The sequence below is a fragment of the Equus caballus genome, chromosome 14 (genome assembly GCF_041296265.1).
Source record: "Equus caballus isolate H_3958 breed thoroughbred chromosome 14, TB-T2T, whole genome shotgun sequence".
Classification (NCBI taxonomy): domain Eukaryota; kingdom Metazoa; phylum Chordata; class Mammalia; order Perissodactyla; family Equidae; genus Equus; species Equus caballus.
The window spans coordinates 55,707,370-55,729,859 of record NC_091697.1 but is presented as its reverse complement, the minus strand read 5'-3'; the positions used below and the strand labels follow the sequence as shown (position 1 = coordinate 55,729,859).

Below are 22,490 nucleotides of genomic sequence, written 5' to 3'. Positions count from 1 at the left end.
TTAAAATTCTGAAATCTGGACTTCAGTGCCAGAGACTCTGATTTTAATTGGTCATAAGGGAATTGGGGCCTCAGTAGTTTCAAAACCTCCTTGGGTGATTTTGACGCGCGGAGCAGTAGTTCTCCCACACAGCCATGTGTAAGAACCCCCTAGAGACCTTGTTACACATGCAGATCCCTAGGCTCTACCCTGGGAGATTGTGTTTCAGTTGGGCCAGGGTGAAGCCCAGGAATTAGCATAGTGAACACCACCCCCACACAGCTCAGCTCAGTGCTTCTCAGACTTGTTAAAATGAAGATTCTGATTCAATAGGTCTGAGATGGAGCCTCAGAGTTTGTATTTCAAACAAGTTTTCAGGTGACATGGATGCTGCTGGTCCAGGGGCCATGCTTTGAGTGGTAAGTGTCCCAGCAGATTTGGAAGAACTGCCCTAGCTAGACCAATGTTTCTCAAAGTATAGTCCTGGGACCAGCAGCGTCACCTGGGAACTTGTGAAAAACGAAAATTTGGGGGCAGGGGAGGCGGGCCCAGCTCCAACCTATTGGATGAGAAACTCATGGTGGAGCCTGCAGTTTTAACAAGGCTCTCTGGTGATTCTGATGCAGGGTACAGGTTAAAGACCCCTGTTACAGAAATGGGCCACATCTGCTGGGACAGAGCCAGCAGAAAAAGGGGTCTGGCTCTCTCAGTCTCTGCTTTGCATTCCAAAGGCAAAGCTTTGTTTCCCCAGAAGCCAGGTCAGGTTGAGCAGGAAGCAGAGGAGGGTCCTGCCAGCCACATCTGGAGCCCAGCCTGGATTCTCAGCTTCCTGACAAGGTCAAGGGCAGCAACTTTGGTATCATTATGCAAATAGGAAAAGAACATTTTTGAAGGGAAGCCATTGACTTTGTGATTTTAATGAGATGTGGCTCAGCCCTCTCTCCAGATGTCTATTTATTGGTTCACCAACAGCTGCCAGGGAGATGCAATGCAGAGTTCGTTGGGGTTTTTTCTCAATTTAATGCATGAGTTTCTGGAGCTTAAACACCCATTTCTGGAAAGCAGTGGGATCTCCCTGGCCTCTGAAAAGAGGGAGTGGGATTAGCATTCTGAACATTCATTCATTGATTCTTTCAATAAATATGTATTGAATGGCACGGTGCTGGGAACGGGGGCTGGGAGGAGAAGCGGTAGTACCATTTCTTGTGTTAGTTAATGGTATGTTAGCTAACATGCAAACTTTAAAAAAAACAAAATTCAACTGAGTGAATTTTAAGATCTTATTGGCTTTATTCAATGATTTGTGAATCAGGCAGCATCCAATCTAGCAGATAGAAAGAGCTCTAAGGAGCTGTACCAAATGAAAGACTTATAGGCAGAAGGGAGCGGGAACAAGGAAGTTAGACAAGAAAAAGTGGGTTAGTTGTGGCAAGGTCCCTTTCCTTTAGGGGATGGCAGGGGTCTATCAGGCAGACGACCTCACTAGTGCTGACCTGGTGACTCCTGATTGACTGTTCAAGATTGCATTTCCAGGAAAGGCCAAAACTGTAATTAAGTCTGTTTGGTGACATGGGGCTTAGTATAAGTGACTCCATTTGGGGCCTATTTTCTTGTTTTTAACTGTATGTAAGGTTAATTAATGTGTATGGTTAATGGTCTCTTTACAATTAATATTTTCTCACCTATGAGGTAGGTAATATTATCTGTAAACCCCCAATTTTGTAGATGAATAAACTGAGGCTCAAAGAAATCCTCACATGCCAGGTGGGGGTGAATGTAGGGGGCAAGGCTGCTTTACCAATTACCTGTGTTCCTGCAAAACTGTGGGTGGAGGCACTCGGTTAAAGAACCCAAAGCAGGTTGCTGTTTGTGATGTGAAGAATTCACCAGTGTCTGCTAGTCAGTGTCTGTTAGCTTAGCCCACACTGACTCTGTGTGCCTCCACCCCACCCATCCACACAAGCCCCAGGAGTGTTAAAGAAAGAAGAGCTTTCGGACTCTGAGTGTCCTGTTCATGGGACAACTGCCCTGTGAGTCATTTATACCTTATTCATTTACTCACCATCTCTTCATTGGGCCCTACTCCATGCAAGCGCAGTGCTTGTCACTGGGGACACAATGAGGATAAAAAAGCAAGAGAAAGATGGAAGGGACAGCTTGAACTCACTGATTCAGCTCTCAGGATTGGCAGGGTCCTCTTCCTTCCCTACCCTGAAGATATGCCATCCCACCAACCCCATGCCCGCCCCCGAGGTCAGGTGGCAGGATCTCCATCCCCACAAGGTCACCAGGCATCCTTTTCAAGGACACATTCCTTCATCCCCAGGACTACTGGCTTCTAGACAGGAGTCTTTGGGACAGTTCTGAATGATCTCCTTCTAAAATAAACACAGAGCCAAAAATGGTTGTGCCTCTTTGAGCTGGAGTCCCCCCGGCTGCTGAAGAGCGGGGGTTCAGTTACAGAGGAGAGTGGAAGAAGCAGGAGAGAACAAGGGCCCTGGGCCACTGGGGGCGGCCACCGGGGGCGTAATAATTGGGCCCTTCCCCTTTCTGAGAGAACAGGCCCAGCCCTCCAGCTCCCACACCGGGGCTCTGGGGAGGTCACAGGAGGCTATTCAAAGCCCAGCTGTTCTGCCTGGCCCTGGATGAAAGGCCCTGGTCCTTAAAAACCAGGACACCAGCAAGACTGGCCATTCCTTTCAGCAGGGTGCAGCCCCACCCAGGAGGCTCTTTTTTTTTTTCTTTAGGAAGATTAGCTCTGAGCTAACATCTGCTGCCAGTCCTCCTCTTTTTGCTGAGGAAGACTGGCCCTGAGCTAACATTGTGCCCATCTTCCTCTACTTTTATATGTGGGACACCTACCACAGCATGGCATGCCAAGCAGTGCCATATCTGCACCCGGGATCCCAACCGGCGAACCCTGGGCCGCCGTGAAGTGGAACGTGGGAACTTAACCGCTGCGCCACCAGGCTGGCCCCCAGGAGGCTCTTGATAGGTAAGGGACAAGCTCCTCACAGAGAAGAGAATCTGTGTTGCCCTGATGCTGTTTCAGGTCTGAAACAAAGGAAACCTCAAGGGCTACACACCAACAGCCAATGAAGGCAGCCCCTTAGAGCTGCACTTAAGCAAGAAAAGTGCTGTCTCTACTTCATCTTCTGCCAAATATATGCATTTTTCAGCATCCAGTTGTTTCCCACCCGAGGCTCTAGCATTAAAGATGGGGTGTGTCTCCAACCATCCTCTGAGATTCAGATTCAGGGATTCGAGTGGGCCCAGGTCATCTCTGCATGCCCATCTGGACCAGCCAGCTTCTGTATCCTTCTAATGTGACCCTGGGAGTTTTAAGCGTTTCCTTGCTTTTTTCGTAATAGAAAACTGAAAGGGAAGATCACTCTGCTGTACAAAGAATGAGCTGGAGGGTGCTAAAAGACAGCAGGGAGCCCATCTGGAGGCTGTCAAGTAGTCTAGGTGAAAGGCGATGGAGTGAGGATTTATTCGAGCCAGGTTGCAGTGGTAATGATGAGAAGTGATTGAATTAAGGATGCATTTTAGAAGTAGAACCAAAAGGATTCATTCATGGATTGAATTTGAGGGAGTGAGGAAAAAAGAAAAATGAAAGATCACATCCAAATTTCTGACTTAAGCAACAGAGGGCACGGTGCTGCCATTTCCTGACGGGAAAGACTAAGGAGGAACAGGTTTGGGTGGGAAGGGATCAAGAGGTTTGGTTAATTCAAGTCTGAAATGTTTGAGACATTTCAGGTAGGCAATTGAATGTTTGAATCTAAAGGTCAGAAAAGACCTGGCTTGAGATATACATTTGAAAATCATCACCCTACAGACAGTCTAATGCCTGGGGCCTGAATGAGGTCACAGAGGGAGAGAGCAGGGGTAGGATAGTCACAGAAAAGACTGTGGAACTGTGGGCCCTCCGCTCCTTGGAGGCCTGACAGAGGAGGAGCCAGCAAAGGAGACTGGGAAAGACTGGCAAGCGAGGTGGAGGGCAAGGAGGAGAGGGTGGTGGCCGGAGGCTTAGAGGAGAAAGTGTCGCTAAAGTTGCTGGGGTGGAATGAGTTAAGGAAAGAGAATGGACCCTTGGATTTGGCCTGAGTTCACCTTGATACAGGCTAGTGACTGGTAGAAGAGCAGCTCATTTGGAGTGGGTTGAGAAGAGAATGGAAGGCTAATAAATGGAGACAGAGATGCTTTGTCATGAAGGGGCAAAAATCTGGGATGCTGTCAGGCCGGGAGATGGGTTAGGGGGAGGTGTTTTTGTTTGTGCGTGTTTTGTTTTGAAGGGGGAGACCATATCCACTTCCCCTAGATGCACCACATTAAGGCAAGTTTGCAGGCTAAAGGGAATAATTCAATAGAGAAGGAGAGGCTGGAGAGGCAGAAGGAGGTTAGGGGCTGGGATCCAGGTCCCGAGTCGGGGGAGGGGGTCACCTGTGATGCCCTCTCCCGGACAGCTTCTCCACTAGAAATGGACAGAAGGCAAGCGGAGAGTCGAGGACCACAGCAGGCAAGGTTTGACTTTGGTGGTGGGCAGGCCAGGAAATTCTGTGACTACATGAACCCATTTTATGAAACATAAGGCAGGGCCATCAGTTGGGGAGGAGGTTTGAGGAGAGGAAAGATGCAACAGTCACCCTAGAGTTCTTTAAAATGCAGATTCCCGGGCACCACCCGATGATTCTGATTCCACTGACGAGGCTGGGAATCTTAAGTTTTAAGAAGATCCTCAAGTGATGCCTGGTGGGAGGTGTCCTCCTAACCAAAGCAGGAAGGGTTTGTCGTTTGTTTTGTTTTACAATAAGTATATAATGTGTTCTTTATGGAAAATTAGAACATGAGGATTGACCAAATTGTCATATTTAATCCCCCCTCATCGCTGTTAATATCTCAGCTTTCAAGCTGGGTGTAGCTCAGCAGTTTCCCTCACTAGCTCAGTTCCTCTCCCTTGTAAGGTTCAAGGTCCCTGGTGGGGGTGGAGCTCCTGTTTCCGCGCCAGGACCATTTTCCCCCAAATGGAGGTGCTTGCCCACGGGCGGCTCGCCGCTCCCAGCCCCCTTTCAGGAGCCTGCAGTCGATCGAGTGGGGAGCAGAGGGGGTGCACGAGCTCCGAGGGCCTTCTCAGCACCCGCCGGCTCGAGGAGCACCCGAAGGGCGCGCAGTCCCGGGGACTTTCTCTGGCTCGGGAGCAGGCAGAAGGGGAGGCGCGCTCAGCGTTCGCAGGGCCGCTGGGGCAGAGCCGAGGCCTGAGGGCTGAGCCGCGTGCAGCGAGGCGGTGGGGGCAGCGCCCGGGCAGAGAGATGGAACCAGGAGACAACGCGGCGGCGTGATCGAGGGACATCACCAGAGCCAGGAGGGACGGACAGCGAGGCCGGACAGCTGATCCGAGGTCCCCCAGGGGCTCCGAGGGCCGAAAGGAGGAGTCGGGGAAGTAGGCCGAGAGCGCCCCCAGGATGGCCTCCCCTCTGTCCCTCATGCCCCCTGCCTCTGGCCCTCATCCCACTGCCGCCGGCCCTCATCCCCCGGTCTCCGGGCGCGCAGTCGCGGCCTCCCTAGGGCCGCACCATTTCCCCCGCTGAGAACCAAGGCCCCTTCCCCACATCAACCCGACTTTTCAATAGGGAACTTCGGCAACACGTGTATCTAAAGCCCCGGAGACCTGCCAGTCCTGAGCCTGCACCTCCACGTATGGGAATTTCGGAGGAACAGTGCTTGTGTACTCCTTTGCGCGTGAACCCGGTCAGCCCGGGCTCGATGTACCGGGCGCCGTGCGAGGTGCCGCGGCCGCAGCGCCGGTCCGAGGTCCCTGCGCCCGTGCGGCTCCGAGTCTAGAGGGGAGCCCCACTTTAAACAAGATCACGGAAAGTGTCTGGAAATTGCTCACGCGCTCTAAAGGAAACCAGTCAGGGGTAGTAGGAGGGTAAGAGGGGAGAGCTCCGTTGGATTGGGAGGGAGGCGTGCGGAGGAAGGTTCCACCAGAGTAAAACAGTGCAGGCACCGTCCCGAACAAGGAACCGGGGGCGTTAGAGGTCCCAAAGAAAACCTCGGGGCAGCTGCAGGGTAAGGAGGGGGAGGTCTCCCCGCTGTGGTTGATCGAGCAGACGCTGTAGACCGCGGTCCACGCGGAGAAAATAATCTAAGGATAAAATAACAGTACATGGAGCGATTGTTATTAAAGTTCCAGAGGCTCTCTTGGTGTACTTGGGATGAAATCCATGCTCCACACCGCAGCCTGCGGGTCCCGGGCTCTGACCTTGACCGTGAGTCTCCGGCTGCGAGCTTTGTTTTTTGTTTTTTTCTGCCGTCACGTATCCCACCTCGCAGCAGAGACTGGTCAGTGAGTCTTGGTATAGGACCAGGCGGACTCCGGGCCCAGGCGTGAGCCTCTTCATACACTCGCAAGATCATCAAAGCTACCCCAACTTATGTTATCAAACGATTAACTAAGCAGTTAGGCAAAATTAGGAGCCATGGTGAACAGATGTTAATATCCTCAAAGAGAAAGAATTATACAGAATTCCGAGCAGTCTGGCACAAAAGGGTCAGAGGGCGCCCGCGGGTCTCGAACCCTGGAAGGGGTTGTCCAGAAGCATTCTGAAGTTGCGAAGTAACCGCTTGAGCTACAGCCGACCCGTGAAGCGGTCTGCGATCGTAGCCTCTAAACACTCCAGTGGAGTGACGTGGCGGGGCGGGCTGCCTCCAGTCCACGCCTCCGAGCGGTCTGCGTCACCGGGTCCCGCCCGCGCCCTGCTCGGTGTCCCCAGAGCTTGTCCTTCCCTGGCCTGATTCCTGCACCCGGAACCACGGAAAGGGAGGGGGATCCTCGACGCGAGGGGAAGGCCGAGGGCCCGGCTGAGCAGGTCAGGGCCGCCGAGAAATCCTCTCCTCCTAGAAGCTTTTCAGAGTGTCCCGGAGCAGACCCTGGTAGACCAGGACGCTCCACAAAATGGTCCAGGAGCAGCCTGTGAGCTTGCCGAGGGCTGAGGTCAGCTCGTTTCATCTCTGTGCTGGGCCCTGGGGACACAAGGCTCCTGATCAGCGAATGGTTTTTGTACGGGGAGGTGAGTGAACTAATGAATGATTGATTATCAGGCACCGGGCCCAGGATAGGACCCGCAGGCCGAATGCCTTAGAGCCTCATGGCTCACGAGAAGCTCCCTGTCAAGGGTGAGGTAGGGCTAGTCATTTCTTCCTTCCCCACCCTACCGCCTCGTCTACGCTTTCCTTGTGGAGAATTCAGGAACTGGATGGAGACCTTACCCACACAATTGCTAACAGGGGGACTGAGACCTCAAGGATGATGAGAATGTCCCCGTTTATGGAGCACACGCCACAGTGCCAAGCTCTGGATTAAACATTCACTTCATTTAATGGCCAGAGCAACTCCGTGACGTGGGTAATGTTGCTCCATTTTGCAGATGAATAGACAGGCACAATTATTCAGGCAGGAAACCAAAGTTTAAACTCTCAAGAAAGAGGAGGAGTCACCTGTAGCATCCGTCTGTCTGCCTGTCTTGCTTTTAAATATTTCAAACAACTGGTAAACTCCACTAGACGGTGATCTTGCATTTTGTTCTTTGCTGTTTCCCAGTGCCCAGCACCGCCCGGTCCACGGAAGACCTTCAATAAAGGTTTGTTGAGCGAGTGACTGGGGAGAGTGGAACAGCTTTATACTAGAAGCTGTGCTTTCTCAACCTGGGTTGAAGCCCAGCTCCCTTGCTTCCTAGCTGTGTGACATCAAGCTCAAACTTTTCATTAATTGGTTTTTTTGTATACGTTTTGTATGAAACAAAAACCACATGAAAAGTTAAAACCAGTGCAGGTAATGAAAGCCACCATTGACCTAATCCTAGCTACCAGTCCAGACCCCTCCCCAGCGCTAACAGCTATTTTCTTAAAAGTTCGCTGTGCCTCTTTCTAGTCCTCTTTCTATAAATTTACGTATAAAGGTAAATAAAAATAGAGAGCCTTATTTGGGTCATGGCTGTGTTTTGTTTGATCTGATGGGACTGCTCTAGACCAGCTTTGGGGAACCTTCGCGGTGTGTCTGGGATGTGTTCTCACGACAGCGTCTGGAGAGCTCTCACTATTTATAATAGCTCCCCACAAAGACGTGAACCATGGTTTATCTTACCATTCCCCTGGTAGGACTGGACATTGAAGTTGTTTCTGGTTTGTTCACTAGTTTACAAAATAGTGCTCCAATGAACATCTTGGCACAAGCCTCTTTGTGAACACAGACAAGTATTTCTTGAGGCTAAATTCCCAGAAGCAGAATTGCTGGGCTGAGTAGCATACACATTTAAAATTGTGATTGCCAAGTTGCCATCCACAAATGGGCCTATATTAATGGTATATACCTGATGAAGGCCTGGGACGTTATGCTGTAATCATGGGCCTCACGCAGGCCAGGTACGCAGCAGTCTCAGTAAGCAGTTGCCAAAGTAATTGCCAACAGTCATTCCCCTCCAATCCATTCCCTGACCCTGAGCTGAGCCCTGGCTTTCGAGCCTGGAGCCTGGGTTTAGGAATGAGACAGGCCCCAGAGAGGGAAGGACTCAGTGGATGCGTTCCAGGTGCTCCCCCTGGTGGGCAAATGCCTGGGACAGTAGGAAATCCCTCATCTTTGTAAACCCCAAAGCAGATTACATGGATTCCTGCTCAGCACTCTGAAAGACCACCTCTCATTCTTAGAAGCCAACCCAGACCCTGTTCCCAGGATGATCTGGTGCCTGCCTGTCTTTCTGATGGTACCTGGTGCCCCTGTCTTCTTTCCTGGTTTTGTTGCAACCACGTTGCCTTCACCTCAAGTATGCCCTTTCTAGGTCTTTCGCAGAGATCTCCCCACCCTCCAATCTCATTCTTTAACACTCAACTCACATGCCACCTCCTCAGAGGGGCCTTACTTGAACACTCTATCTAAAGGGCCACCTCTCTCCTCTCCACACCTTCGCTCTCTTACTCTTTGTCACATCAGCTTGTTTTTCCTCCATTAGCAAGTACACACCTAAGTAAACCCAGACATTTCCAAGTGTGGTAAAGCACAGTGTCATGAGGACAAGGACCGTATCTGTCTTACAAGTGATCCTTGTCTCCACAGTGCCTGCCACAGCACTGGGCAGTAGCAAAAACTCAATATTTATTAAATGAATGGATGAGTGAGTAAATGACACTAACAACAGGAGTGGATTTGAAATTCAGGGCTAGCAGAGGTCAGGCAGCTTATACCTCCGAGTTTTTGGCTCCCTTTCCTCTTTAGATGTCCTTTCATGATCAGTAAAACAATTTTTTCCCGGGGTATTCTTTAGCCAGAGGTTTTGTTCTGAGTGTCCTGGGGTGAGGGGAGGGGACAGAACACAGGGGAGCTTTCCATACCTTTCCTTTGGTAACCTCACCACAGTCTGCAAGTAGACCCTGTTATTTTCTAGATGAGCAAACTGAGGTTCAGAGAGGCAGAGTAGGATGCACAGGCTCAAAGAATGGTAATGTCTGCTGAGGAGAGGGTTAGCAAACAGTCCCCTTCCTCCAGTCCAAAAGGACACGTCATCCAAAGGAAGTACGACTGCACACTGATGGCATGGCGGCCCTTCTCAATGGAAAAATCTACACTGGCTGGGATTGGGTCGTGAGTTCATCCGTTCAACAAACCCTTAAAGATCATCTACTGTGTGCCAGGCCCTTCAGAGATGAGTAAGGGGCGATTCAGCTTTCAAAAGCCTTATATCAAGAGATGTAATAGACTATTGCTCTGTAGGGTGTCAAGGTATGTTTGGAGTAGGTACAAGCAGGGCGACCACATACGGCCAGGTTCTGCATAACTCACATCTGGGCATTGCCCTTCAGAGTGACCACAATGTGAATGGTGCTCTCTGGAGTCACCCAGTGCACCATCAGAGCAAATATACGTGGCTGCTTGTGCCGATGGGGTAAGCATCTGGAATTTGGTGATCAGTCTGAGGAATGAGAAGAGAGAATAAATCTCAGGGGAGCACCAATATGTAGGAGTCTGTGGAAGAAGCAAAAGCCAGAAAGGCAGGAGGAGGGCCAGGCTGTTAGAGACATCAACAGAAGAGGAATCAAGATGGGGATACAGACAACAATGCCAACAGCCGTGAACAGTCAAGCAGAGAAGGGCTCCTGAGTGACTGGCAGCAAGGAGTTTTTTGGTGACCTTGGCAGGAGTGGTGAGGATGAGGGTCAGATTCCTGTTTGTTGGGGAGTGAATGGGACATAGGGACAGAATGACGGCGTTCAGCTCTTTCTGGAAGTTGGGCTGTGAAAGGAGAGAGGGAGCAAGGGTGGTTAGGGTTCAGGACTGGGGAGAGCTTTTGTTTTGTTGTTGGTCTTTCAGAAGAGAGCCTCGTGCATGTCTAAATGCTGTTGGGAAGGAGGTGGTAGCAAAGAGAAGTTGAAAAGTCACTGGGGAGGGTTTTCGCCAGGATGATTCACACAGGAAGGTTTCTAGCAGGGAGAGGGGTTAGATTCATAGAGGGCAGAGATTGCAGATGATAGCTAGCCAGGACTCCAGAAGGCTTCAGGGAAGTGGTGTGCCTGAGTCCTGGGCAAAATGGGCCCAGCCCTATGCTAACTGATTTAAAGAGCCCTGCCTACAATGCTCTCCACAATGCAATGAGGAATCGTTGAGGAACCAAGGGAAAATGCATACCCAGAACTCTTCTATATCAGCCTCCTGGTAACTAGAACACTCAAATCACCTGCCAGAACAGCCCTGAGGATCTTCCAGGGTCTTTCTGGGCCTTTTTCTCAGGATAACCTCCCAAGAACAGACCACACCCAAGGAGAAGCCAATTCATTTTATGAGGCTAGCATTACTCTAATACCATACCAGAAAAACTCATTACAAGAAAACAACAGACCAATAGCCCCCATGAAGATAGATGCAAAAATTCTAAACAAAATTTTAGCACATAGAATCCAACAATCTTTAAAAAGGGTAACACCTCATGACTAAAGGGGATTTATCCCAGATATGCAAGGTCAGCTTAACATTTGAAAATCAGTCAACATAATTCAGTATATTAACAAACTGTATATATATCTCACCATACCAATAGATGCAGAAAAGGCATTTAACAATCCAACATCCATTCCTGATTTTAGAAAAAACTCTCAGCAACCTAGGAACAGTAGAGGGCTTCCTCACTCTGATAACGGGCATCGAACAAAAGGCCTACATCTAATATCATACTTAAAAGTGAAAGACTGAGTGGCTTTCCCTCCCTAAGTTCAAGAACCAGACAGGATGTCCACTCTGATCACTTTTATTTAACATTATACTGAAGGTTCTAGTCAGTGTAATAAGTCAAAAAAAGTTATCCAATTTAGAGAGAAAGAAGTAAAAGTGTTCATATCGATCAATGACATAATCATCTCTATAAAAAACAGATGGAATCTACAAAAAGCTACTAGAACTAATAAGTGATTTTGGCAAGGTTACAGGATACAAGATCAGCATACAATAATCAATTGTGTTTCCATTTATAGTAAGAAACAACTGAAATAAAATTTTTAAAAATACCATTTACAATAGCACCAAAAGTTATTGGATACTTAGGGATGAATAGAACAAAATATATGCAAGATCCATAGATTGAAAACTACAAAACCTTGCTGGGACAAATTAAAGAAAACCTAAATAAATGGAGAAACATACTTTGTTCCTGGGTCAGAAGACTCAATATTGTTAAGTCGCCAGTTCTCTCCAAATTGTTCTGTAGATGCAATACACTCTGGTAAAAACTCCAGCCAACTTTTTTGTTAACTATTGACAAGCTGATTTTAAAATTCATATAAAAATTAAGGGACCTAGATTAGTCAAAACAACTTTGAAAAAGAAGAATAAAATTGGAGGGCTAACACTACCCGATTTTAAGACTACAGTAATCAAGATAGTGTGATATTGACATAAAGATGGACAAATAGATCAATGGAACAGAGTAGAGACTCCAAAAATAGACAACTGATTTTCTTAGTAAATCTGCACAGGCAATTCAGTGGGAAAGGTGTAGTCTTTTCCACAAATAGGGCTGAAAGAATTGCTTATCCATATGCAAAAAAATGAAGTTTGGGCCATACATCCTCCCCCCACATACAAAATGGAGTGGCAAAAAAAAAACAAAACAAAACCTATTGATGGATCATAGACCTAAATGTAAAACCTAAAAACCATAAAATTTCTAGGAGAAAATATTTTTGACCTTGAGCTAGGCAAAGATTTCTTAAATATGAGATCAAAAAGTATGATTCATAAAAGAAAAAAAAAACTGATCAATTGAATTTCATCAAGATTTAAAACTCTAGGGTCTGGCTCCGTGGCCGAGTGGTTAAGTTCACCAGCTCTGCTGCGGCGGCCCAGGGTTCGGATCCTGGGCGCGGACATGGCACTGCTCGTCAGGCCATGTTGAGGCGGCGTCCCACATCCCACAACTAGAAAGACGTGCAACTAAGATATACAACTGTGTACAGGGGGGAGTTTGGGGAGATAAAGTAGAAAAAAATAAATAAATAAAAATAAAAAGATAAGATTTAAAACTCTGCTCTTTGAAAGATGCTGTTAAGAAAATGCAAAGATAAGCCACAGACTGAGAGAAAAATCTTTGCAAGTCGTATACCTTATAAAAGGCTTGTACACGAAATATAAAAGAACTCTCAAAACTCAAGAGGATGAAAGCAAACGGCTCATTTTTTTAATGGGCCGAAGGTCTTAACAGACATTTTTTCCAAAGAAGATATATGGATGGCAAATAAGCACATGATAAAAAATTCTCAGTATCATTTGTTTTTAGAGAAATTCAAATTAAAACCACAAGGTGATACCACCACACATTTATTAGAATGGCTAGAATGAAAAGACTGACCATTCCAAATGTTGGTAAGCATGTGGAGGAACTGGAACTCTCATACACTGCTGGTGGGGTGGGGGTGGGGGGGGGCGCGGAGGTGAATGTAAAATGATAAAATCACTCTGGAAGGAAGAGTTTGGCAATTTCTTAAAAAACTAGACAAAAGGGGCCAGCCCGTGGCCTAGTGGTTAAATGCAGTGTGCTCTGCTTTAGTGGCCTGGGTTTGGTTCCCAGACGCAGACCTACACTACTGGTCATGCTGTGGCAGCAAACCACATACAAAATAGGGGAAGATTGACACGGATGTTAGCTCAGGACAAATCTTCCTCAGCAAAAAAAAAAAAGCACTAAACATACACGTATCATCTGATCCAAGCATTCCACTACTAGCTATTTACTCAAGAGAAAAGAAACCATGTATTGAAACAAAATCTTGTACACAAATATTCCTAGCACCTTCATTCATAATATCCCCAAATAGAAAACAACTCAAATATTTATAAACAGGACAATGGATAAACACTCCATGTCATATCCATGCAATGGAATACTATTCAGCAATAGAATGGAATAAAATCTTGGTACTTGCATCAACATGGATGAATCTCAAAATAATTATATGTATATATCTGTGTGTGTCTGTATATATGGTTCCATGTATATAAAACTCTAAAAAATGCAAATTAATCCGTTTTGAGAGAAAGCCGAACAGTGGTTGCCTCGGGATGGTGGGGGTCAGGTGGGAGGTTATAAGAGGGTGGAATTTTAAAGGGATCTTTTGGGAGTATTGTGTTCACTATCTGCTTATGGTAATGGTTTCACGGGTGTACACATATGTCAAAACCTACCGTGTGCAGCTTCTTGTGTGTCAATTATACCTCAATAAGCTGTTTAGTATATAGGCCTACAGTATATGGGCCTCCCTATGACTCTGCTTTTTACCCCACAAATGTTAGGAACGAGCTTAGTGATAAGACATCAGTGATAAGAGTTGAACATTAAGGAAGATGAAGAGCAAGTAGCTTTTTTTCAGTGTGTGTCTGTGAGTGTGCTGTGTTTGTGAGAGACAGAAAGAGAAAAGACGTTTTTCTCAATTTCCCAAACACCCAGCAGTCTCCAAAAGTCACTGGATAATAAAATTAACAGCAAGTTTTTATTTAGCAACCACCATGACCCCAGCCTCGAGTCAAATTCTTGACAAATGTATACAGTAATCCTTTTGGCCCTCCCAACAAATTTATAATATTTTGACAGTTTAGAAAAGTGAGGCTCAGAGGCCTCAAGTCACCTATGCAAAATTGCACAGCAAATAAGTGTCAGAGCCATGACCTGTGGGGCCTGAGCAGGCTGGACTTGTTTCCTTTCTCTCTTTGAGGACCCCTCCCTGCAGGCAGCTCCCAGTTGGGCGGCTGCCCGCCTCCGGCTGCAGGTGGGCAGCTGTTGAGACAATAGGCCAAGCCTGTCCAAATGTTCTAACCTCCAAGGTTAGCTATTGTGCATGGGGCTATATATAGCTCGCTGGTGGGAAGAAAGAGAAAATAAGATTTACTTTCTGGAGGCTCAGAGGATTTAGGCAACTTGAAATGTCCTGGAGGCCTCTGCAGACCAGCACTTAAAGGTCATTGGCTGAGCGCAGTTGGAGTGTGGTTTCTTGGCAAGGGAGGAGGTGTCCTGGCCCAGGGAGGTGTGACACGTTCCTCTGCTCAAAATAGAGACTGGCTATTTCCTGAGTGGGAGTCAGTCCTCTGGCCTCTGACCGTTGGAGGCTCTGACAGCCCTGGTGGAGAGTGAGAAGTGCGGCGAGCATTCAGGACCCCTGAGGGTCTCCAGCTGGGGTTGGGGGACGACAGCCAAGGGCAGTGAGAGAGCTGCTATATTGCTGATGGGGGAGGGGTTGGCTCCCACCTCTGCCTGGTATAGTGCGGGGGAGGAAGAGGGGAACATGGAGTGAGCCTTGAGGACTGGGAAGGGTTTCCAGGGAGAGGCCAGTCCATGCAAAGTGTGATAGTGGAGGTGTTCTTGAGGCTGCAAGTCGCTGGGAGTGGAGGGAATTGATGGTTCCTGTGTAGAAAGTGACTGAAGAAGGGTCCAGAATGGAGGCAGAGGCTGGACGGTGACCCTGGTGGTGTGAGTGAGCATTCAGAGGTGATGTTCTAACTGGGTGAGAACCAGCAGTGCCCTGGGGGTTAGCTCCTCCATAGGTTTAACTCAGTACTGGCTCCTTGCTGGGGATGAGCTGGTTTACACTGGTGTAGCCATCTTGGGGGTTAAATGTAGAAATACTTCTGAACTGGTTGGTAACTAGCCACTGCCCAGGTCCCCAAAGGGACCTCCACCATCACAGCCTTCCCTGTCTTCCCCAACCTCTGTCCTGGGTACCCTAGTCCTCATCTCCCACAGATCCACCAGAAGGTTAATGCTTAGCCTCCCTCTGATTGGCTCATGCCAGGGTTATTAAATATTTGGATATCACCTTTGCTGGACCCAAAAGAGTCACTATAGTCAATCGATATTTGCTATATGCCAGACGTTCACCATTCTAGATGCTTTCCCTACATCTACAACACCAGTAATAACAATAAGACAACAATGGCTGACAAGTATTGGGTGCTTATTAGGTGCCAGGCACTGTGTTAGGTGCTTTGCATTGATTATGACATTTTAATACCCACCCATTCACTCTAACCCTATGTAGTAGGTTCTTATCTTATCCTCCATTTTCAGAAGAAAAAAACCCCCAAGGCCCAGAGAGGTTGAGTAGCTTGCTTTGAGTCACACAGCTGGTATGTAACAGGGCCGGATTCAAACCCAGTTCTTGCTGACTCCAAAGTCCTTGCGCTGGTATTACTCTGTGCTGTGAGAAATAATACCAAATAATACAAAAATGCTTGTAAAATTGAAAAACATGACTCTAATATTAAAAACACTCTCCTCCCTTCTGATCTGAGTCCAACCCCTTCATCAGGCAGTTCCTCCAACTTTGCTGCTTAAGTGTTTCTAATACATCGTCTGAAATTGATGGGTACCATTCTCATGCTGTGAAAATAAATTTGATCATGCCAGGAGTTTCCCAGTTAATCTAGTTGAACAGTGGCCCTGAAATACTCTCTGCAGCGGAGCATGCAGGTGAGTCCTGGCTGATGTCTGCAAGAGACTAATGGGGTTACGGAGCCTTCCCCAGCTCCATGACGTCCATTTGCTCTCCCCTTCAGAGCTTTCCTGGAAACTCTCCTTCCTGATTCTTTTTTTATTAAGTTGTGCTGCAGTCGATGCAAAGGCCATTAATCTGTGTGGTGTCTCACTGGCAAGCTTTATAAGGGATGCCCTGTTCCCGAAAGCTGGCCGCCTTCTGCCTGTGTTCCAGGAACTGTCCAATGTATTAATGGCTGGTCATGAACACGCCCTGGTCCACTCAACAACTATCTAGGGAGGGCCAGCCAGGGGTCAGGCACTGCTGTAGATATGAAGGATAGAGCCAAAGATAAAAACAGCCCCTTGGCCTGCCCTCATGGGGCTTGTAGTCTAGGAAAGAAAGAGATGTCTACGGAAATACAGCCAACTGTATAATTATGTTTTGTGATAAATGCTATGAAAGAAAAGTCCTAGAGTAAAACGAAAGTTGATGTCAGATCTTAGATTGGATTGTCAAGAAAGTAGGAAGAAGGAATATTGCAAGTAATATTCAAGCTGACACATGAGGAGGCAGCCAGCGGAAGGAAGGAGAGGGTCTCAGAAGAAAGAAAGTTCCAGGCAAGGGGAACAGCGTGGGTGAAGGCCCTGCAGTCAGATAAAAGTTTGACATGTTTAAGGTCATGAAAGAAAAAAACCTCTTGTCTGGAGTTTAGTGAGCAGAGGGAAGGTGAGAGGGGATGGGGCTGGACAGTGGGAGTGGGCCAGATTTTCTATGAATGAGGGTCTCCATTCAGGAGGTACAGAGGAGGATATAGGGCCTGAGGAGGGCAGTGGAATTGTCCAGACAAACTACTTGATAACGGTAAGAGGAGGAGCCCCCCAAAGCTCTCTTTTTATCGTAAGGAGAGTGCAAACGGAGTTGCTTTCATAGAAAAATCTATCTTGGGTTAAAATCCTGTCATACTGGCAAGGGAAAGCATTCTTGGTGAAAGTAAACCCAGCCAGGCCATGTGAGTAAATGCATCCTGAACTTTTGGGAGCTGGGACACTGCCTCAGTGAGGATTCTTTTAGTTAAAGTGACAGAAACCAACCCAAATTAGCTCAAGTGAAAAAGAGAACTGTATTGACATAGACAGCTGGGGAGTCTGGGGAAGAAACCAGCAGGGGAGAGAGGCTCCAACTGGTCATCAGTTGTCTGTCTCTTCTGGTCTGTCCAGCTCCCTCTGTTCATCTCTCCTTCCTTCTCTCTCCTCGCTGAGTTATTCAGACGGAAGTGGCTTCATCCTGGGACAGACAAGATGACCTCATGCTACTTCAGATAAAAGAGCTAGATTGTTATCCAAAGTCTGACTCTCCACTTGGATCGTATACCAATCCCTGGACCGACTGCCAGGACAGAGCCATCTGATTGCCCGCATCAGTTGCGCCAGCCACGTCGGTCAGACAGTGAGAGTACAAAACTGGAGAGGGGCTGTTCCCCAAAGGCGTACCGGCAGACCAAGCAGACCCCTAGCATCAAACGAGTGCACAACGGGTCCTGCCTCCATATGTAGAATTTTATTCCATTATTTTCGTAAATGTAAAAAAGAAGAAATGTCACCCATAATCCTACCATTTATTGTTAATATTTTGCCGTATATCCTATTAATCATATGCACACACATAGAGGAAGATAGATATACACTTATTTTATTGGCTTTGTTTTCCCCTTTTTGTGTAGTCATTTGGTAGAAGATTTTAATTCCAATAATATTAACTTAATTTTTCCGAAGAATCTTAAACCTCTGTTCCTCTAATCAGAGATGTCCCAAGTGAAACTTTTGTTGGCACTCCTGTATGCAAACCTCCTTCAAAAGCTTTTACTCCTTCCCATCTTTCTTAACATTTAACACTGATATCAATGTCCCTAGTCACATTGTCATCATTGGCTTTCAGTTCAACCATAAATGGTATGCTCATGTTCCCAAATGGTTTTTGTATCTTCATCTAACCTTAGCTTGCAATCTTTATTTTCTGATTTAAATTTAACCTAGTTAGAGTACTTTTCTTAGTACTTTCCCCTAGAAAACACTAGCGTACTTGCTGAGTCCTTGCATGTCCAGAAAAATAGTCTTTATGCGTGGATGATAAGTTGGCTGGATGTAAGATTCTTGGAATGCGGTCCTTTTCTTTCAAAGTCTAGGATCCCTCTTTCATTGTCTTCTCTTTTCCACTGTTGCAGATGAGAAGTTTAATACCAATCTGATTCACTTTAAAGAAGCTTCCTCTGTGCCTGGAAATGTGTGGGATTTTCTCTTTAACCTCGAATTTGAGAAGCTTCACCAGGATATGATTAGTTTGGAATATTTTGTGCAACTTGGAAGTTATTATTGTTCTCTTTCAATGCCTTTTGCCTTAAGGATCCCTTGCTATTTGCATGCCAGATCATCTCCCGAAGCTACCCTTTATGAATCTTATCATGTACACACAATTTGCATTTCTTTGGGTTTTTTGCCTCTGGGTGTATGTGATGCTTCCCTCATTTTGATTTTCCAGAACACAAGTTTCATTCTCAGTAGTAATTTTTCTCCTTTTCCAGTTTTTTGGTTAATTTTTAAAAATATTTTTGCAGTTTTTTTTCTTTTCTTTCTTTCTTTTTTTTTTTTTTTGGTGAGGAAGATTGGCCCTGAGCTGACATCTGTTGCCAACCTTCCTCTTTTTGCTTGAGGAAGATTGTCACTGAGCTAACATCTGTGACAATCGTCCTCTATTTTGTATGTGGGACACTGCCACAGCATGGCTTGATAAGCAATGTATAGGTCCATGCCTGGGATCCGAATCCATGAACTCCAGGCCACTGAAGTGGAACATGTGGACTTAACCACTATACCACCAGGCTGGCCCCTGCTTTTGCAGTTTTCAGGTCATATCTTCTTTAATGTTTTCAGTTTTAGAGATTTCTTGCCCTTCTCCCACTAGAACCACTAGGTGCATCAGTATCTCTTGGGGACTCAACTTCCCTTCCTCAAATGGCTGTGAACTTCCTTTCCTCAAACGTTGACCATTTTGCTCCGTTGTCTTCTGCTGTATAGTAGTATTGAGGAAAAGTCTGACACAAGCCTGATTTTTGTCCCTGTGTAGGACACCTATTGTCTCTTTCCTAGAAAGCTGTCCCTATGCTGGTATTGCTGATGGGGTGGCTCTTCTCTTTCAATAGTTGGGAAAGGTGACATCATTAAAGTGTTGGACCACACTGAGAGCAGTTGGAAATCCCCATTATCTTTTTTTCCTACCTGTGGCCCCAGCAATCCGCCACTGGGCTTTGTCCAGGCTGTCACTGATGGAGGGTCCTCTTGATGTCCAGAATCATTGCCCAGTAGTTTGATGTCTAACATTATAATGAAATGTTAGAGTTCTCTATATGTCTGCATGGATATTTCTGTAAGAAGATGGTGTAGGGAGAGGAGAAATGATTCTGTCTAGTAGGTAAGCGTCTTAATTGCAAACAACATAAACCTTCTCTCTGTTGTTTTATTTGAAAGCTGTTGAGAAGCTTCAAGAACTAATGGACAGACTAGAGAAGCGGGTTTGGAAAACAGGTAGGAACCAATGGAGGCAGGGTGGCTGGGTACGAGACTGGGAACAGTCTGACTATGACACTGTCGTCACTACTTTTCTGGAGACTCACCATATTGCTGGACTCTTAACCTGGCTACTACCACCTTGAATCATCACTAACTGTCCCTGAATCTTTGCGCCACTCCCTGCTCTCATATGCAGCAGGCAGGGTATAAACATTCTCCATTGGGGCTGTCATCGTGGAAAGGGGCTCAACCTCTCTCCAGGAACTATATAATAAGAACCTTACCTTTTAAAGGCTGACAGCCTAAAAGGGGCACGTGTCCGTCTAGGCAAACATCAGTAGATTTCTGATTTCTTCCACTGAGTAGGAGTCTTTAGTTCTGTTTGGGAATTGTGACACTTCCCGAGAAATGATGAAGCAGATGCTGTCATTACCCTGCCTGTACCCTCTCAGCACTCATCTCTACCCTGATCCTTCCAGACATCTGCAGCTCTCTGCCAGCTGCAGGGATGCACGTGACCTCGACCCAGGACAAGTTGGGAGAGCCAGATCCTTAATGCTCCTAGTCTGGGTTCTCAACCAATAACAGGACATGAGCATAATGGATAAGGACCCCAGCTCCTATGTGCCATGGTTGGGGTAACTCTGGGCTGTATATTACAGTCTTTCCCAGCAGGATTGAGCCCCAACTGCCCATAGTGGGAAATGGTTTGATGAAACATCCTTTATACCTGTCTCACTTTCCCATTCCCCTACTTGTATTTCCTGAGACTACCTACCAAATAAACTACTTGCACTTGAATACTTGTCTTAGGGCCTGCTCTTGGGGTTACCCAAACACAGACTGTTGGTGAAGCCCTATTGGGAATGGGGCCAAGAGTGCCTGGAATGAGGGACAGGGCTGAGGAGTCCTAACCCTTTCCTGCTTCTCACTTAGAGTTGCTGAAGGAGTATTGATGCTTTATCCTGAATGCCCACTCCCCTCTTCCCCCACCCCCACATATGCCCCTTGACCCAGTCTTATCACCTCCACTTGTTCATCTTACAGAAGGACTCACTCATGTGCAAAGATAACACAAAAAGATGTCCATTGAAGCTTTGATTGTGATAGAAAACAAAGTGGGAATGCTGAAATGTCCATCAATCGGGTCAAACACATTACAGCGCATCTCTACAAGGTAACACAATGCAGCAATGAGCAACAATGCTACCGATTACCGCAAACCAACGTGGCAAGATGCCCCAAATATACTGTTGAGAGAAAAAATCAAATTGCAAAAGAGCATTATAGCTTTATTTCACAAATAGATAATTCAATAAATATTTGTCTACTATGTTCCAGGCTTTTATTGTCCTGTTTTTAAAAATTTTCATCTCTTCTATTATCTCAGTTGTGTTTTATTTGAAAAATGGCTTCTTTTTCAAAAATATTCAAAGAAGATGAGATAAAGAGGATTCAGGGTGGCTTTTGAAAACTGTTTAGAGTTAATAATTTAAATACCTTCTGGGAGCATTTTCTCCCACTTTTTTCATAAAAGGCCTAATTGGAAGGTGAACATTAAATATGAAGATTCATATATATATATATATATCTGGTTTTCTAACAGTTATGGAACTTAGGTCACCTATTCCCTTCTGTACTACTTGAATTTTTACCCCTCCAACACACACACACTCACACACACACACACTCACACACACATACACGTACACACATGGTTTTTCTCTCAGACGCGTCTCCCTCATTAGTGACTTTCTGCTCTTTGGAAGTCTTGCCCTTGCTCACTGCCAGATGCTTCTGTGGTCTGCTCTGAACTATCTGTCGTACCAGGCAAGGAGCCATATTCAGCCATCCTGGTAGGCCTGTTTCCTTTTGTCTGGTGCCCTAACACTTGCATCTCCTCCAGAGATAGTCAAAGAAGATGAGGAAGAACGGGAGCATTTTAGAACCGTTCAGAGTTCAAAGCTTGAATACCTTAATAAGAGCCTTAAGAAAGTTTTTTCTTAAAAGACTTAAGTTGAAGAAAAGTATACCATGTGCTGTTTTCCCTGAGCCCCACCCTGTGCATGACTGCCATAAGGCGTTGCTCATTGTAAAGTAATTGGTTATTCTGACTCCTTCCGCAAATTAATTTACCTCAGGAAGCCATGTTCCTCCATAAAGCGAGGGGAAACAATGGGCTCTCTTACATTCTCCACAATATGGTGCTCATTAGCTAAATACTGACTTTGTTGGGCTCTAGAACAGAACAAAATATCCTAAAGCAAGGTTATGGCTGTAGCAAACTGGAAAGAAAAGGGACCCTCACACCTGTGTCTGAGCCCGGGGTGGGGACGGGGCCAGGCTGGGGAGCCAAGGGTGGGAGGCCTGCTGCCCAAGTGGCTTCCTCCCCCTCTCCTGGGGCCTGGGCCCAGAGGGAGTGATGAAAGAGGGACAGAGGGTGGCTTTTCAACCTCCTGGTGGAGGTGCCAGAGTATCTTACAGACCAGTGGCCTCCACATTATTGTTTCCCCATCCTGTTTTAATCACAACTGCCTCTAATGGCAAAAATGTCTGAGCCCGCGCTCCCAATATACATTAATGATATATTGAATATCTTATAAATTAAAAGAAGTGGACATTTTAAAGGATGAAATTTAAAAACACATGTAAAGACAAATTTAAATATAAACGTAAGACCACTCCTATAAATGAGGCAGGAGCAGTCCTATGCTCCCCATAGTCCCCAGGTGAATCATGAAATGATCCTTGGAACTTGCATCTTTCAATACAATCAAGCACCCTCATACCAACCCCTATCCCCAATATCCCACTAAAATATTTGTGAAAGTTCAGAAAAGACCCAGAACTCGCATTGCCTGAAGGATAACCCATAAACTGAATTTGGGAAGACTTTCCACCAAGTATTGGGCTAACGGAGTAGGATAGAGGAAAAAAATA

General features: G+C 46.4%; 1 long non-coding RNA gene across 1 annotated transcript; it reads left to right on the top strand.

Moving 5' to 3' along the window:
- Positions 1–6,367: 6,367 nt before the first annotated feature.
- Positions 6,368–20,878, top strand: LOC138917290 (uncharacterized). The gene is made up of 4 exons (XR_011425065.1): positions 6,368–7,052; positions 7,583–7,622; positions 19,509–19,565; positions 20,598–20,878. It is a non-coding gene; the product is annotated as an uncharacterized lncRNA (long non-coding RNA).
- The last annotated feature ends 1,612 nt before the right edge of the window (positions 20,879–22,490 follow it).